The sequence below is a fragment of the Elephantulus edwardii genome, unplaced genomic scaffold (assembly GCF_000299155.1).
Source record: "Elephantulus edwardii isolate Elephantulus edwardi_28Jun2011 unplaced genomic scaffold, EleEdw1.0 scaffold00151, whole genome shotgun sequence".
Lineage (NCBI taxonomy): Eukaryota > Metazoa > Chordata > Mammalia > Macroscelidea > Macroscelididae > Elephantulus > Elephantulus edwardii.
Genome location: NW_006399901.1, coordinates 6,828,920 through 6,833,813, shown reverse-complemented (window position 1 = coordinate 6,833,813; position 4,894 = coordinate 6,828,920). Strand labels below are relative to the sequence as shown.

At 42.8% G+C, this 4,894-nt stretch overlaps 1 protein-coding gene and 1 pseudogene across 1 annotated transcript in view; one reads left to right on the top strand and one right to left on the bottom strand.

Annotated features, from left to right (window-relative positions):
* Nucleotides 1–4,894, bottom strand: part of ANKRD13A (ankyrin repeat domain 13A) — a 69,899-nt gene that overhangs the window by 5,215 nt on the left and 59,790 nt on the right. The gene's annotated exons all lie outside the window — the stretch shown is intronic.
* Nucleotides 597–1,385, top strand: LOC102857316 (annotated as a pseudogene).

The following is a 4,894-nucleotide window of genomic DNA, read 5'->3' as shown; positions in this document are numbered from 1 at the left end:
GGACAGTGCAGGAGAGGAAGACCCTGGATGAGATGCATTGCATTGACACAGTAACTGGGGCAATGGGGATAGGTATGTAGGAGTCAGTAAGACTGTCTCAGGACAGGGCAAGCTTCAGAGCTATTGTATATAGGGTTGCTGTGGGTCACAGGCAATTTGATGGCACATAACAACAACAACAACAACCTCCTCTCTGTTGTTAAGTATACAACTCACAACAGTGCCTATCACTGGCTTGGGACTTTACTTTCCTCACATTTATAAACTCAAACTATAGACTATTTTAGCCCATTTTTTTAACCTGACATCATTGGAACTTGATGGAATATGCTCTTCAAACTGGAGTTCAACATTGGTTTTGAAATTCACCAAATGTGATTCACATGGCCGTCAACTGATATTTTCCCTACTCTGTGTTACACCATTGCATTAACAAGAGCAATTAACACATTCCACCATCTTGTGACATTTGAGTTTCCAGTTTTTCCTGCTGTGAACAAGACTGCTATCGTTAGTGGGATCTCTACAAGTCCATTAACATGTTTCTCTAGACCACATTCTCAGGTGGATGTGCACATCTATAATTTTACTAAGGCATGTCAAAGGTTTTGTTAAAAACATTTTGCTGCATTTCTTTCAATGTGTAGAGCTGTGTCATTATCGTGCCAGGTGCCTTGACCTCCACATGGGTTCAGTGTAGAAATCCCAGACTGTGGATCATGGCAGGAGCTGAGCCCAAATATGGGACTCAAGCAGAGGCCTCACAGCCTTAGTAGAAGTGCTACTCTCGGCAACGTGCACATTCCAACCCCAGATTGGACCATACGCTGCTCTGTCCTGTGAAGCCATGGGAAATGGACTCATCTGAGCTATACCCAGAGTTCTTTGCTCCACTGGCCCACAATCAGAGCCATGATGACCCAAAGATAAAAACAGATCTCAGGCCCAAGTGGAGTTGATAGGCACAGACTGCGGCTATGGTGGCCTGTTAGTGGAACTGTCACCACTGTTCCCAGACACCTTGATTCTAGGCCTGGAGATTCGGGTAAAGGTTTCAGACTACGTACAAGACCAGATTTGGGCCCTACTTGCAGCTCCAAGAGGCAGCTTCCAGAACACTGCCTGTCTCCATAGTAATGCCATGAAGCATCTTCCTAACGTCTGAAAGGGCCAGCTGACAAAGATGTTCTTCCTCGTCCCGGACCCACATTTCAAGCAGACAAAGCACAAGTGGCGAATCATCAGTCCCATACTACTGGCAGAATATGCCCTACATGCTGAGAGTTGGGAGTGAAGGTCCCAATGTGAGACATCTGGGCACCTCAACTGAAGAGGGACAGAAAATTCTACACGGTGGAGTGAAGAATTTCTCAGCCATCTTCTGAACAAGACAGGATCCCAGTCTCTATGCAGTGACTCCCGGTCCATTCTGCCTGGTCTCTATAACTGTTCACCCTATCTTAGCTGGACCTCTTCTTCAAGAGGCCAAAAAGAAGATCAGACTGAAACGGAGAGGCAGTGATGGCTCAGAGAACTAGGGGAACGTGCCAGAGCCAAGTCCTGGGTTCACAACTACCCCTGACTCCTCTCCCATTCGTGTCCCTCCATTGTAAGCAGAAAGCAAAAGTTGACTGGGAAGATCAGAGAACCTTGCACCACGGAGAATCTTGACAGGGTGTGGATTCTTGCACTACCTTAGGCCTCCTTCCTGGAATCCCTTCTCCGCTCAGTTGAGGAACACAGTGTGCCACTATATGTCTAAACTACCTGCTGGTCTCAAATCACCTGTCCACTTGTCTTTGCAGTTCTGGGGATAATGTGTATCTGTGTTCTTATTTTTTTTCTTGAGAAAGCCCTTTCCCATCTTCTCAGTCTCTCCTTGCCTGTTTGAAAGAGTGGCATCCACTTCCTAAACAACATGCCTCTGGAAACTCTATGAACTTTGAGAAATGACGATAGTTATAGAAAGGCTTCAGGTCTTTTGTTCACAGAATCACTATAAGTCGTGCTCAACTCAACGGCAATAAAAAACAACAACTCCTCCTTGTCTAGGACTGGACCTGGGAATCTCCCTCTCACTGCTGTCTCTGAAGAATCCCAGGATAACATGGATGTGGAAACTCACTTCAAGTTAACCTTTGATTTCAGAGCTGGCTGGCAGGCAGTCTGGTAGGGGTTAGCGTGGGTAAGGAGGGGAAAGCAAAGAGCAGCAAGCTAAACTGAGGATTCAGAGACTAAAAGGCAAGGGATTGCTAACCATAAAGCTTGTGTTTTGGGCTGGGACATGTGGGAATTCTGAGCCTATCTGAGTTTTTCTAAACTGCAAAAAATTCCTTCATTTCTGCTCCTGAAGTCTCAGATTCCCACAGCTGGAAGGATATAACATGTTGACTAAAGATACTCCACTTCTTGACTTCTTTTTTTTACACACCCCCTCATTTCTTATGCTTATCCTTCCCCACCCTTCTTTATTGTAATCTTAACAAAAGTTTACAGAAAAGTTAGATTTTCATTCATTCATTACTGCATAATTTCCTCTCTCTTCCATCCCTAGTTCCCTTTGCTGTAGTGCAGATAATGCCTAATGATATATTATTCCTCTTGAACAGTTCTTTCCTTTAAAAAGTAAAAGAAATCTTGCCACTTTCCTCTCCCATCATAAGTGGATGAATGCTCCTTTGCTGTACACTCTCATGAATATCTCACTTAGCTGATTTTTTTTACCTAGCTGGTAATATATACTGGTATATCATTTATAGACCATAAAATTCTGTCTTTTTTAACTCATCATACTACTAAAAGAAAAAAAGTCAATGACCATCTCAGTAATGGCAGAAAAGTGTATTTGATAAAAGATAAAAAGCTTCAGCAAATTAGGTATATAAGGAATCTTCCTCAACCTGATAAAGGGCGACTACAAAAAATTACAGCTAGTGGTATGTTATTGTTATGTGCTGTCAAGTCGACAACAACTCACTGTGATCCTATGTACAATAGCTCTGAACCCTGCCCTATCCTGAGCCAATCTCACTGTCTCTGGTACATCTACTCTCATTACGCCAGTTACTGTATCAATCCATCTCATCTGAAGTCTTCTGAGCTGTTCCTTGACCCTTCCAAGCACAATGTCCTTCTCCAAAGACCATCCTGGCTACATGCCTAAAATATGTGAGATAAGAGTCTCAAAATCCATGTTTCTAAGGAGCAGTGTGGTTTCACCCTCTCCAAGACAGATCTGTTTGTTCTCTTGGCAGTCCATGGTATGTTCAATACTCTTCACCACCACCACAACTCAAAGGCATCAATTTTTCTTCTGTTATCCTAGGTCATTGTCCAGCTCTTGATGCATAGCAAGTAACTGCAAAGACCATGGCTTGGATCAGGTGCACCTTAATCTCTAGACTGACATCCTTGCTCTTTAGCACTCTGGAGAGGTCCATGACAGAAGATTTTCCTAATGCAATTAATCTTTTGATTTCCTGACTGCTTTGGCAAGAGTGTTGATCATGGAACCATGCAAGCTGAAATCTCATTGTCATCTAGTTGGAACTGACTCAGAACTGACCTTCCAAATGGTTTTCAGAGGCTATAAATCAGATGAGAGGACCCAGCCCATCTTTTCCCCCACAGAGCAGCTGGAGGATTCAATCCACCTGCCTTTGAGTTGGCACCATAACTTCTTACACTAGGCCATTAGAAAAGAATAAAAGTGTCTCCTTATTAAAAGAGATCTCAGATAAACAAAGTACTCTTGAAAAACAAAAATGAAGTGGGAGGCATAGCACTTCCTAATCTCAAAACCTACTACACAGCTGTAGTAACCAAAATAGCATGGTACTGGTACAATGACAGGCACACAGACCAATGGAACAGAACCAAGAACCCAGAAATTAACCCATCTACATACAGAGGCAACTTGTGGTTGCTGTGAATCCGAAAACTGTGGCACTGATGTGTCAAATGCGTTAATGGTTTCCCATGGCAGCAGTGTTTGGTGGCACTCCCCAATTAAAACAAGCTTGGAAGCAGGAGTGGCATCCACTTCCGTAAAAGCTTACCTCCAGAAACCCTATGAACCTGGAGAATGGATGAAAAGTCACACAAGTGTTGAGGACTTTCATTCACAGGGTCGCTATAAGTCGCCTACAACTCGACAGCACTTAACAGCAACCACCATCTACAATCAACTGATATTCAACAAGGAAACTAAACCGATCAAATGAGGAAATGACAACCTCTTCAACAGATGGTACTGGCAAACTGATCATCTACCTGCAGAAAACTGAAGCAGGTTCCACATATCATAAACACAAAGCAACTCTAGGTGGATCAAAGACCTAGGGTAAAGCCCCAAACAACAAAGATGTAAGAGACAAAATGGGACGAAATGTAAAAGACTAGTGGCAAATACAGCCAGAAATGCACCACCAGGAAAGGATAGCATCAACATCCTTTGAAAGATAAAGTCTCTAGGTGCATCAAAAACTTTTCCCCATATGATGAAAAGAAAACCTACAGACTAGGAAAAATTATTTTGCAATGCCATCTCAGAGAAGGGTCTCATAATGAAAGTTTACAGAATCCTACAAGGCTTCCACAAGAAAAGGGCTGACAACTCAATCAGCAAAAGACAAGGAAAGACTTTTCACAGAAGAAGATATTCAGATGGTCAACATATACATGAAGAAATGCTCAAAATCACTGGCAATAAGAGAGATACAAATCAAAACCAAAATGAGATACCATCTCACCCCAGTAGCAGTGGCAAAGCTTAACAGGACAGCAAGTAATAAATGCTGGAGAGCATGTGGAGAAATAGGAACTCTTATACATTGTTGATGGGATTGTAAAAGGGTACAACCACTCTGGTTTGGCATTTCCTCAAAAAGCTGAA